We start from the raw sequence: 14,183 nt of genomic DNA on the forward strand, positions 1-14,183 counted from the left end.
AGCCATTGTTTATGTATGTATATGGTATGAATATACAAGTCACATGTGATAAGAAGATGAGAGTCACTTTCATACCACACCCTTTTTATCATCCAGTTCTTCACCAGGTTCTTTAAAATTAAAATGCAATTACTTTTACCTCTATTTATCCTGAAGCATAAAGAAGACACAAAGAATATCTTGGGGCAATTAGCACACATGCTTTTCCATTACAAATCAACCAGTGCTCACTCTGTGAAGATTTGATTTAGAAATTTTGTTGAAGACAATTCAGTTGAGCTTCCATTTTTTTTTCTTAAACTGAATCATCAGAGTTGAATGTACATTTCTCTAAACTAAATTTCAGTTTGAATCAATTCATATTATTTTAAGTCAGAATATTGTGTTGAACTGAGAAAAATCAGCTATATGAATCAAACTGATGAGGGATGAGTAACAGAAGAATATAAAGTACAAACTACTTATTCAAGTAGAACCTCATCCCTTGTGAGTTACCTTTGGTTCTGAAATCATAAAAACTTCATGCCAAAAGGAAATAAAATAAATAAAATAAAATACACTGCTAACTCTATCCTCTGTATTTTCCAATGTGTCAGATGATTTATAAAAAAAATATATGGGAAGTTACTATGAATGGAAGCATTCCAGCTGCAAAGCCAGAAGCCTCTATTTCATTTAAAAATCCCTGCAACCGTGGAAGTGAAATCATAGTGCACTGACAATTTTGAAACCACCCATTTATATCAATAGTTCTAATTATAGAGATAAAGTATATGAGTGAAATTAAATCTAGACAAGATATTGAGAGCTGTTACTAAATAGCTCACTGGACTAAGGGATAGTATTCACATTATTTTGGAATGGGCTGCTCTCTCTTTGGATTAGGCATAAATAATTTTAAGCCCCCCAAAATCATTCACTGAGATGGGCGATTGTAGAAAACATACAAACAAAACACTCAGTTCTCTATCGTATCCAACATGGTGAAATTAGAGATTTCCTGAGCCTATCCTAAAATGGTACAAAACCCTCAAGGAAGTACCCTAGTATTGCTCAATAGCTATGCTCAAAAGTTTCCAAAATATCTCCCTTGCCCTCCCCTCCCCCCTTCCATTTTATTATTTTAGTAAATCACTCAAGGCTGTGAACATACATAATAGCCCTTCCTGGTCCTAGTTTCTCACAGCAACTACCTTGTGAGGTGAGTTGGGCTGAAAGAGGGGAAGCAACTACATGCCAATCCATATGCAGACCCTTTCCCCCCTTAAAAAGATGTCTTCAAAGCTTAAATGTGGAGCATGATGTATACCAAGACCAGAAATCAAGCAATACTCTCACTGGTAAATTAGAAAAAAAACAGGATTTGTTTCTTCAGCCTATTATTCGTCACTTCACAGTGATATTTCTCAAAAACATTTCCTTAATATTCGTCTGTCAGATATTTTGTTATTTTGTTCAGAGCCCTTATTTCTGCATTCAGGTTCAACCGGTACTCAAATTCTTAGCAGAAAAGTAAGAGTGTCTTCTATAATATTCACAGCCTCCACCTATAAATTCCTCACCCCTCTCTTGTAGAACAATTGCCAAATTGTTTTGAGATGTTAACCCACGTAAATTAGCTCCAGCTATCCAGTGTTCGATCTGATTCTTTTCTGGCTGTTGGGTTGCATGCAGATGTGTGATGTCTTACCACCTACATATTATATTACTTTCATCTCCTCTTTCATCTTAATTGACTGGAGTCTCTCAGATCTATGGTGTGGGCAGGACAACTAAACTTTCTTTTTCTAATACAGGAACAATTTCTGAACACTGTATAATTTATTTCTAGTTCAGGAAAAATGTACTAAATATGCCCACCTCTTCATGTGCCTATGACTCAGCCACAATAAGGATACAGTAGAGAGTTGTTAATCTCCTTCAGCTGATTTTCCTCACCAAGTCCCAATCTTTTCCAGTCTGTGGCCCACCATNCATACACTTTATATTTTCAAATGTGCAGCTAAAAATGTAAAATGTGAAGTCAATCAATGAGTGTGTCTAAGAATGCTTGCAATGAGAATTTTGTCCCGATCTAAGGAAACATTTTCCAACCAGGAGGAAAATCAAATAAAGGCACTCAGGGAGCCTGATGCAAGACCCAAACCACAGCATCCAGTCCATACGCTTGATCCCAGTCTCAGTGAGTTCAACCTGCAACCGGAATTCAGTCCATTCAGCCCAATCCTGCGACCTCTGTGTGCATTTCAGAGAGCAAGGAGTGCTCAGCCACCAGAAGCCGCTTGATATAAATTGCTAAAAGTGACCTGGTATTGAGAATCATCTTAGCAAAGACTAGATGTTTCCCTTGACTCAAAGTCCATTCTCGGTGCAGAACAAGACTCAGCTGTAGCCCAATCATGCATCCTTTCTTTCTAATTTTTAATTAGGAAATCTCAAAAACTTCAGCTCCTATCTAAACTAGGCAACTAACATTGTCTTGCCCTTGGAATGTGTCAAGATGTAGCATGAAGAGCCATAAGGTAGAGGTATCTTCGGGAAAAATCAAGCAACCTTCCTTTTGGGGGACACATTTGGTGACAAATCCGGATTTGTTGCTAGTTTTCCTGTGTGTTGTTTTTTCCCATGTTCCTCACTGGGTAGAAGGCTAATGGTTGCTATGAATAGGATTTTTCATAATTACTTGGACATGGCCAGGATGTTGAAGGAGCCATTAATATGTGATAAATGCTATTGTTCCTGGTATTATATGGTTCTTTGCTTATTTTTATGTATTTTTATGTTTTTAATTCTTGCTAGCCACCCAAGTAAATAATTCCCCATTAAATTTCAGTGACGATGTTCTTTGTGACATGTGGATTTTAAAATCTATTCCTAATGGTGTGGAGCAATCCAGAAAATGTGAAGGGAAGTAGGAATGATTAACCTTTTGTATGAAAAACAACACAAAAACCAAAGGAAGATCACAATGCAGGCCTAGGAGAACTGGTGTTCGCCAGATGTTTTAAATTACACCATTTACAGTCTCCAAGTACTGGCAAGCTTTGTGAGATTTTGAAACTAGTAACTCAACACATCTTCATTATTAGACTGCTTCTTCACATGTAAAGATGAAAATATACAAAATGTATACAAAATGGCACCAAAATCTATAGTTATAGTAAAATACATCACTTGGAAAACTAAACTAGTTTAAACCTTGGTTAAACCTTTCCACCTGGATTCTTATTTCAAAAGGGATTAGTCAAAGGTTGGTCTAAATTTTCAGGCAAAATTCATAACTTCCCAGTTCTCCTTCAGCAAAGTGTCCCACCTGAATGCATTTTTCAGCTAGATATAAGGTAGTGTTTGCCTCCTTGTGGAAACATAGCTATAAAGTAATTTCCATNTGGTGAAAAAATAATGTGGAGAATTAAAAACCGGAAGCCCAGCAACTTCAGCTTAAGCCCTTGTGTTGGTGTGCAAAACACAGGATCACTTCAGTTCAGCTGGTATGTATCAGACTAACTCACCCTAATACTTCTCCACCATTACTGGATCTGCAAAATGTCCTTCAAGAATAACTTTTCTAATATGAACTGCACCCTATTGGGGAAGGTGATCTTTTGACTTATTATTTTCCAGAGAAAAATCATCCATTTTAGCTGGGAATTGTAATTGGCTGGGAGAATGACTGACAATATAATTTAGGATTTCTTTGAACTTGTGGATCATTATGCTATGCTTTACCATTTTTACCATCATGCTATAGATTCGATCAGAACTTATGCCCATGTCCAGTCACATATTCTCCTTGTTTTCATCCACATTATTTTAGATGTCTCTTTTGTCATTTCACTTCCCTCAGCTCCTCAATATACTAAAGAATACTCCTCGTTTAGCAAATGAGGAGAGGCCACTCTCTATCATCCAGAGGTTGTAGTTCCTCAATATCTTCAGGGAACTTCCCAACATCCAAAACCAAGTCAACCATCATTTTAATCAGGGGTCTTCAAACTTGGCCCTTTTATGACTTGTGGACTGGCTGAGGCACGCTGGCTGAGGAATTGTGGGAGTTGAAGTCCACAAGTCATAAAAGGGCCAAGTTTGAAGACCCCTGATTTTAATGCTCCTGATATAATGTTCCTCTAAGACATTGGAAAAAATTAAAATGGTATTTGTAGTACAGCATTAGGCCAAGTTTATTTATTTATTTATTTAGGTGGGATAGACAGCTGTGTTCTTGACAGCAGTGCAGAGATGACCACTTCCTCTTTCACTTCCTAGAATACATCAAAGTGACAGTCTAAGAAAAGATAACAGTCAGTGGTTATCTTTATCATTTCATTATGCACTCTTTGGTGCATTTGTGAGTGTGTGTGTGTGTGTGTGTGTGTGTGAGAGAGAGAGAGAGAGAGAGAGAGAGCGATGGTCTTGAAAATAGTTCAGTCCAACACATAAACTAAGCAGAAAAATCTGAGGAACATTACTTATGGTACCATACCGACATTGCCAATGAGTTCAGTTTGCTGTGGATTACTTGGTCTGGATTTGGCTTCTTAGAGATGTAAGGCATGAACAGCTTGAGCTGCAAAGCAAGAAAGTATGATTTTATTAAGGGCTTTATTGGCTGTACAAAGCCTAGAGATCTGCTGTCTGCCAGCACCCTGCAGTGGAAAACTCAGGCTGTTGCTGTTCTCGTTTGCGGCTCCTTCTCCTTCCTTTTACCTTGAATAAATGGCTGCAGTCTGAAGGCTTGCAAGGATGCCAGCTGGAATGCATTCCGTTCCTTTTTAACTTGTTAGACATGCAAGACAAGTTTACAGTTTGCTAGTCTGTGATATTTACAGTTCTCCTGAAAGCCTGCCCTGCACCCCCCTTTGGCAGATAATGACAAAGTCTGGACTTTAGAGTTCAAAACTGGTGCCAGTAGAGAGAAACTTACTCTCTTTTTCCATATCCTGCCTTAATAAAGAGAGCGAGGTCCACTGTTGAATTTTGTCTATACAGAAGTGAAGTCCACAAGGCATCCATTTAATTACTGAGGTCATTCTTGCTTAGTTACAGGAGCTTCCATTGAAATATTTCAAACTTAGAGTGTCTCATAATATTTGTTAGAAGTAAGAAAAGGAATTGATTAATTTACCAAGGCTACAAAGTGAACAGTTGTTATAAAGAGACAAGAATTATAAAAATGCAAAAAACATGGCATAATATAATACCATACCAGGCCAATACAAATTCCTTCTGTATTTCATAAGACAGCAAATTGAAACAGGAAGGAAGGAAGGCAATGACGGTGATAAGGTGTCCATAAGTTCTGTGAAGAGAGACTTAAAGAAACAAGGTGATTTTAGCCTAGAGAAAAAGGACTGAAAAGAGATATAATAGTACTTTTCAAGTATCCAAAGGCATGTTACACACACACACACACACACACACACAGAGAGAGAGAGAGAGAGACAGAGAGAGAGAGAGAGACAGAGAGAGAGAGAGAGAGACAGAGAGAGAGACAAAATACTAAGATCAACCAGTGTTTGTTGAGTCATATTGTCAGATGTGGAATAATGGTGTTAAATTTCAGAAAGGTAGATTCTAGTTGAATGTTTGGAAAAAGTCTTTAACAATTCTTCAATTGAAGAATTACAGTAATTCAATAGTAGAATTAATTACCAGAGGAAGTGGGGTTTTTTTGTCCCCCATGGGATCCTTTAACAAGGGGACATAATTGAAAAAGTTTCAGAGATGCTTTCCTGTGGAGATTTGCACTCTCAATTCCCAAAGTGGAATTGATGGTCTAAATTTCCTGCCTCAATGCTACCATAATATGATGTAGTAACTGTGGGGAACTTATGGTCCTCCTAATGTGATTCCAATGCCTACCAAACAAAGATTATGATTAGAAATGCTGAAATTGCAGTTCAGCAACTTCTGGAGGCCTACAAGTTCCCACTCTTAATAAACAAAGTAGGGTAGAGAAAAAGTTGGTTGTAATACAGTTACACTGAGACTAATGTAAGATATTATAATTTCATTTATATATTTTTTAAAAAGTGCAAGTAATTTAGTTTGAATTCTACCTACAATTATTAATAACATCTGATTTGTAGAATCATATATTAGAACTTTTAAGGGGTACTTTCCAAAGACGAAGTGGTGCTGAATCACAGGTTATTTTGTGTGGATCAACTCTGGCTGAATTTGCTACTCTGTATGTGAGATAAAGACAAAGAAAAGGAAAAAGAAAGCTGTCAAACCCAGAGAGCTAGTAGGATTGTTACATAAAATTTGTCATGACTCAGTCATGATGGAGGAGACCCAGTTACAAGCATTCAATTAGGTCATTTAGTTACATACTTTTTTGGCCCACAGTTCATTTTTTTAATATTGTTTTTTTCATCATCTGCCATGAGAAATACTAAAAAACCCAAAAGATAACTTTCTTTTTAGTTCATCCAAATAAAAAGAATCATGCTCCTCTGAACTGGACAACAAATTAATTTCAGAGTACAACTGATGAAAGTTGGCTAGGAAGGCGCATATGTACCCCCTCTGTGCTTTTGTAGAAAGTATATCATCTATAGTTAAGAGACCTCCTTGGGAGTAAATGTACAATGTAATCTTATGCATGTCTAGTGAAAATTATGCCACACTGAGTTCAATTATATTTAAGGTGTAATTACCCCAGAGAATTCCTAGCCATATCAATCAAAAAACATTTTGCAGTCTATTATTTATTTGACGACCCAATTTCCAAACAATTCTGGGTAGCTTACAACTAAAAACCAATTTATTAAAAGAAAAAATACAACAGATGAGAAGAACAATAAAAAACCAAACTAAATTAAACCAAACAAACCAAAATGGAAAAGAAGTCTTCACAAACATGTCTCCAAGGCCTAAGAGGACAACCAAGACTTCAACAATTTCCTGAAAGGCATATGTAATATGTTAAGCATATTTAATATGTTAAGAAAAGAGAAAAAAAAACATGAACTGTTTCTTGAGTGGAAAACATCCTCTAGAACTCTCCCATCCCCAGCTTAACATTTATTGTCAGTATATTGTGAGATTAAGGAGTTTTCATAATATCTTCTGACTGCTACTTCATGTTTGTGGATGTGTCCTCTCTGTTTTCTGCCTATTGCCCCACATAGTTCAACCACAAGTTCAACTACAGTTTCAGAACAAGTCAGATCCATAATTCCTACAGCAGGGCACTTAGATGAATCAGCCGTTAACAAATAACAGATAATTGAGATAAGTTCCATCTATGAGCCATTCAAGAAAGAAAGAAAGAAAGAAAGCTAAGATCAAGGAAAGAGATAAATAGACCTAAATATACTCTTCCTCATTGCACCATCTATTAAACAGTACCCAGATAAGCAGGAACCAGCACTAGATAAATATGAACAATCAAAGAAGAAACAATACCCCACCCAAAAAGCAATCAAGGAAATAATACCCCAATCAGAGTTGGTAGGACAAGTTCTCACATATAAACAGCCAGAAAACAGCACTCCTCCATGCACTGGTGATGTTACCTATCTTGGTAAAAAAAAAAACATCTGCAGGAAGAGAAGCAAGCTCAGGGAACACCAAGAACCCAACAACACAATCCTCCCTTACCATTTCTATTGGCAGCATGACACAACATATTAAGTGAAAACCAGACCACATTCTGGCTTAGTGCAATGCACTAACACACACACTCTCTCCCCCTCACACTCTCTCTCATTTTATTATCATAATATATGTGAACAGAACAATGCAATATGTGGCTTAGAAGAAAGATAGGAAAAAAGTAGAATAAAAATATATTTTTTTCAGACTGACTCATATTTAATTGTTCCAACTTGAGGGGGGGGGAAATCATTCAAGTGGGAGGGAATGGTGTTTGTTTGTGCTAGTTTAATATCTTTAGCATGACAAACTTATGCAACGTAACACAGCTGTGAGCCCTTTGTAATTTGGCTGGATGTTATACATTAATGCATGTTCAGTTTAAATGCATAGGACACACTTAAAACATTTATGATCCAGACAAATTAGAGACAGGATAAATTTAGAACTTAGTAGTCCCATGTGCACAATCATATCCTTATTGTAACCATAAGGCAGAAATATTTTCCTGTTGCTCTTTCTGAACACTGACACGTAGAGAGAAAGTGCTCAGCCAAGGAGGTTGGTTGGAGGTCTAGGAAAAAATATAGCTCAAGCTTTTGAGTGGTCTCTGGATACCAAAACCGTCTGATTAGAGCAGACTTCTGAACCTGATTAAACAAAACAAAGTCCCAATTAATTCAGTTGTCTTTCTACCTAGGATTTGGCCAGGTAGATATAGGTAATGCAGATGATTAATTGAAGCAAATTGCAGAATCTCCAGAAAAATCCCATTGCAATTTTGTGATAGGCTTCTTTACCTTGCCTTTCTCTGTCTTCTACCTGGATGAAGATAATCTAAATAGGGAGAAAGACCCCAAAGAGATATTTTCAAAAAGATATTCAATAAAGGTTCAGGTGCTCTTTAAAAGCACTTCCCAGTCTTTCCATTTATGCGGACCAGAGCATCACCACCAAAAGCTTTTGAAGATCCTCTAGCTAGAGTTCAGTAATAAAGCATTTCTAGCATGCATCATGGCAAATGTGTCCCTCTCCCAAATGGAACTGCATTAATTAATCAATGTGTTTAAAAAATAATAATAATATGACTGAAATCTCATGAAATTACTAAGCCCATGGTTTTATGTTCCCACCAGAAATATTAAGAGATTTTGGCTGAGAATATCTAAATCTTGCACGATTTAACATTCTCAAAAGAGTTTGTTCATTAATATGTATATGTCAATTGTCCCATTGGTATATGCAGCAAAGGAAACTCCTGGGACATTATTTTACCAACAGTATAACTTTACTGATAGAACCATACAGGCACAGAAGAAGCGAAGCTAGCTCTGAGGATTTCATGCGAAAAACAGCATAGTTAATTTCCCCATCTGGGCCACCCATTGTCCATTGTCCACCAATCCAACACATTCTTTTTATTTTGGGAAAACAGTCTGTGCCTTTGGAAGGTTCCCATCTCACGGTCTTGAAGTATCAGGATCTTCTCAGTCTGCAAATGGCTCACATGAATTCCTCACCTCCCTTCCAGCTCCCAATACATTCCAAGCATTCTCCTCCATTTCTGTTGTCATGCTGCGAGTGGAGGTGCATTATGAGTCAGCCTTGATAGTCTATAACATTCTCTTTTGCACCAAGAAACCACCTACCATATCTTTCAACCACCAGTGATCTCTGAACCAAACGTTGGGAACCTTTCTCAACCATTCTTAAGTCTGTCAGTTCCCAACAATGGAAGACACCAGGCTACTATATTGATCTTAGATCAAATAGTCCTTACATTGCACAAAGCCCAGATGTATATAGATTGCCATAGCTTGAATGCATATCATGGAAGTCAAAGACTGTTGATGGGAATCTATGCGAATTTGACTGCCAGTAACAGAGTCTTTCTGTACATTGAATCATTTCAAATTTCAAGTTCAAATTAGTGCAAGTTTGGTCAACTCATAGCTGGTAAGCATTTGCTCCCAAGTTGGAGTCTCCAGGCTTTGAGATCATGTCCTTAAAATTCAGCAGTAAAATTATTGACTTTCAGCAGCATGGTTTTTACTAACTATTTGCTAATAAAAGGTAAGTATTGATGCATTGAACCTGCTTGAGATGCAGCACACCATCTGATCTTTTAAACTCTCTTTCCCAAGGGCTAAAATGTACTCTCTCCTGGGGATGGCATTGTAAAACCACTCATGCTCCAGAGGCTTTCAAATGAACATTATCTATGCTTCCCTAAGCCTGTCCTTGCCTTAATCTAATGTGAAAAATAGTCCATAATGTAAATCTATAATATTTCCATTAAGGGTTTAAAGAATTAATTTTCCTTATAGGTACTAGAGAAAATGGGATGAGAATATTTTTAAAGACGGAGGAAACTTTCCAGTTGCTCTGTACAATTCCCTTTTGAAGGAATTATCTTGATAAAGCAAACAATGACATTTCTGTAGAAAGAAATTTTCTCTCGAGAAAATTCTGTGATGTTTCTTTATTGCATAAGTCTTCTGGAAAGAAAGTAAGGTTTGTTTTCTCTGGTTCTAAACTTGCACTGATTCATGCTCCTCTGAGCTCCACCCTTAATTCCTAGAGAGAATTCCATAGGGGGAGCTTAGAGTTCCAGACAGCAATCCCCAAGCCCTATAAAATATAGGAAATGAAGTCATGAGCAGTTGCAAGAAAGGTTAATGCAGTTTTAGGCTACATTGGTAGAACAGTACTGTCCAGGTCTCAAGAACTAACATTAATAGGATACTGTGCTTTCATCCAGCTTATTTGCAGTCCTATTTTGGGGCAATGTACTTTCCATAGAGAATATAGAAAATGTACAGTCAATAAATATATAGTTTGCTGTCCATAAAGAGAATGGTTTAAATGAACTAATTCTGTTAGTCTGGAGAAAGAAATGACTACATAGGAATCAAGATAATTGGACTTACAAGGAATAACAAGGACTCTTCTAATCATAGAAAATATGTAAACCCCCTTCTCTGTTGTCCCATAAGATAAGACTTTTGGGGTTACATTATCGGAACTGGGTTAAACATTAGGAGAACTTTCATAAGAGCAGTTTAAGAAGGGAACTACTGAGCTGCAGTGTGGGTGGGCTCTTCCTTAGTCCAGGTTTTCAGAAAGAAGCCCAACAGCATCTGGTGAAAATGCTGTAGCTCTAGAATTTTCTGCATTAAATGAAGGAGTGCCAATGAAGCTCTTCTGCAGGCCAGTGATTCTTCTAGCCCTTTTCACACACTCCCCAGACTTGGAGTGGAGCGAATTTCCACATGGTATGCTGTCCCCGTGACCTATCTTGCCTGCACTTTCTGTTTGTGTCTGTTTACAGTAATAGGTCCTCCATACTTCAATGGCCCAGGACAGTCAAGTGTGACTTGCTCAGTTCCAGGCGGAATTTTTTCAATTGCTATTTCAGTGAAGTTCTTTGAAAGACAAGAAGGTCAATGTTACTAACTCCTGGGGAGGCAGGAAATTAAACTTCCTCTTCACATATGAATTAACCCACACTTCCTGTTGGAAACTAGAAGTGGTTATTCATGTTTCTTCATAGGAAGTTAGGCTGTTTCAAAGGCAAGTCTTTTTTTGTTGTTGTTGCCTGAATTGTGTGTTTTGGCATTTTTTGAAGAGAACACAGAAAGCTGAAGTGGCTCCTATCTTGCTACCTGGCAAGCTGATTCACCTTACTCCCTCCCTCCCCCCTTTTTTTCATCCTGGTGATTTAACAAAACAAGGTGACTCTTGCTCAAACAGAGCAAACAACCATTTCTAATCTGCCTCTTTATCTTTAAAATATTAATCTCCAAGGAAAAACACAATGACAGCTCTGAACAGAGGATCTGGAGTGATAGGGAAGGGCTTTTTCAAAGTTATCAGTGCTTTCTTCAATATAATTCCAAAATCTGAAGTTTATTTACCTAGTGTTGTTTATATCAAAACCTGTTTAGTTCCTTTCCACTTCTGTTTCTCACCTACAAAGAAACTTGCAAGTTTTGACTGTGGTTTGAGATGTTTTCAAAAATAGGGCATCAAGCATGAGGGTGCGGGTGTTTAAAATAAAAAAAAAGAAGAGATGGCAGAGGGACATGAAAGATGTTTTCTAAGATACTCTCCAATGAATAGGACTGCAACATTAGGAAAAAGTTTCATGTGGCCCCAAAAGAAAAAGAATAACTTCCAGTCCAGTTTAGGCAAAAACTGTACTTGAACTGTTTCTGTATTAAGATATTGGCAGTCTGTAAAACTTTGTTTCCATATTTCCCATACACAACCCAAAACGAAGAAAGATCCACCAATTAACCAGTGGAACAATCTGCCTCCAGAAGCGGTGAATGTTCCAACACTGGAAGTTTTTAAGAAGAGACTGGACAGCCATTTGTCCGAAATGGTATAGGGTTACCTGCTTGAGCAGGGGGTTGGACTAGATGACCTCCAAGGTCCCTTCCAACTTTATTATTATTATTATTATTATTATGGATCATCGCACAGTCAGCCAGATGTTCAGACTGGATTTGGCATTTTGTCTACCTATCGAGTCCTTACCCAGGACCTGGGATAGGCAGATGATGATGATGATGATGATGATGATGATGATGATGATGATGATGATGATGATGATGATGATGATGATGATGATGATGATTATTATTATTATTACCATTGGGTAGAGAAAATAGAAAAAGAGGAGCAGAGAGGGGAGATGAAATGAAAAATGTTGGAAAGGAGCCACTCTAATGTCTGGTTCCTAGAGAGAACTAAAACACCCTGGGAACCTTGATTGGGGAAGGGCCTTTTTTCCTAGGAAGTTAATCTGCAGGGGGGGGGGGTGCATTGTTGTGGTTCAGATATGGCTGCTTTGCCTTCGTGGCAGTGCCTCAAATCGAATGCTGGAAGCCACCTTAGTCCCAGGTTCTTAAAAGGAGCATATTCCCCTTTGACACACTTTAGTCACCTTGGTGTTTACCCAGTCAGAGTGCATAAAGCAGGGCAAAGAGCACATTGTTTCCATTCCATCCAAAGAAGGTTTAATAGCCAAATAAAGTGATCAGTCTGAAATGTCCCAAAGCAATTAATTTGCTATAAAAGGATTAGGAAATATCCCAAAGAATGACTCCATAAATGCATTTACTGAAACAGTGGAAAAGTACTCTTCCCTTCCCCCCCCATCTATGTTTTAGTCACCCCGTTGATAGAAACAAAAGTTTTGAAAAAAGCTTATTAAGAGACAAGCCATGTCTTGAGAAAAGAGAAACCGTATCATCCTTATCTGTATTATTATTCTGGAGAACAGGAAGCTAGGAGAAGAATAGATCTTCCTTCTGCTTTCCTCAGTTCCTTATACGGCAAGGTGGTCTAGCAAACATTAACCTACCAAATGCCTAGAAACTCACCTCTTTGCCATTCCTCATTTAACAAGGATAAACATGGATAGAAGAGGCATAATTTAGTCTTGCTGCCAAATCAATGCATGAATCATTCCTTTTGCTGTGGCTCCTAAGATTTTCATATTCTGAAGGGCAAAATCTCTAAAGATATGATGAAGCAAAAATATATTGAGCTATTTTTACGTAAGACATACAGTAAATAGTTCCAGTGTAGATTGGTCTCCTGGTTTGTGAAAAAGAAACTTTATTCAGGACTATATCATTGAGTATCTCTAAATTCCTTTGGAGCAAGCACTCAGAGAGCTAGTATGATGTTCTTTATTGCACTTTGCACTTTATTTTATTTATTTGAATCTTAAGGGCCATCCACTGGGTCAGAACACTAATTTGGGGTTGCACAAGTATAAATAAAAATGAGATCCAGAAGGGCTATAAGGAAATAAGTAATATTTATTTCTAAAAGCAAAACAGTTTACTTTTAGGGGCAGGCTGCAGAGAAATGGGGTACGGCAGCAGATTTTAAAAGAGGGAGCTTGAAATGTCTATGTGCTGATTCTAGGGTGACACTTGAAGTGTGTATGTGTGTGTGTGTTTATTCTTGTGAACATTCAGTTGCTCTGGGAGACCTCATTTAATTAACTCTGTTTGTGTTATAATAATAATAATAAAGTTGGAAGGGACCCCGGAGGTCATCTAGTCCAACCTCCTGCTCAGGCAGGAAACCCTACACCATTTAGGACAAATGGCTGTCCAGTTTCTTCTTAAAAACTTCCAGTGTTGGCGCATTCACCGCTTCTCGAGGCAGGTTGTTCCACTGGTTAATTGTTCTAACTGTCAGGAAGTTTCTCCTTAGTTCTAGGTTGCTTCTCTCTTTGGTTAGTTTCCACCCGTTGCTTCTTGTCCTGCCTTCAGGCGCTTTGGAGAATAGCCTGACTCCCTCTTCTTTGTGGCAGCCCCTGAGATATTGGAACACTGCTCTCATGTCCCCCCTCGTCCTGCTCTTCGTTAAACTAGACATACCCAATTCCAGCAACCGTTCCTTATATGTTTTAGCCTCCAGTCCCCTAATCATCTTTGTTGCTCTTCTCTGTACTCTTTCTAGAGTCTCAGCATCTTTTTTACATCGTGGTGACCAAAACTGGATGCAGTATTCCAAGTGTGGCCTTACCAAGGCATTGTAAAGTGGTATTAATACTT

At 37.9% G+C, this 14,183-nt stretch overlaps 1 long non-coding RNA gene across 1 annotated transcript in view; it reads right to left on the minus strand.

Moving 5' to 3' along the window:
* The window catches only part of LOC107287348, an 84,011-nt gene that overhangs the window by 5,026 nt on the left and 64,802 nt on the right, over window positions 1-14,183 (minus strand). The window contains exon 2 of the long non-coding RNA XR_001548868.1: window positions 4,484-4,567. This is a non-coding gene — a long non-coding RNA (uncharacterized LOC107287348). The remainder of the gene's footprint in view (window positions 1-4,483; window positions 4,568-14,183) is intronic.

Source organism: Protobothrops mucrosquamatus, unplaced genomic scaffold, assembly GCF_001527695.2.
Source record: "Protobothrops mucrosquamatus isolate PMUCROS unplaced genomic scaffold, P.Mucros_1.0 scaffold380, whole genome shotgun sequence".
NCBI classification, from domain to species: domain Eukaryota; kingdom Metazoa; phylum Chordata; class Lepidosauria; order Squamata; family Viperidae; genus Protobothrops; species Protobothrops mucrosquamatus.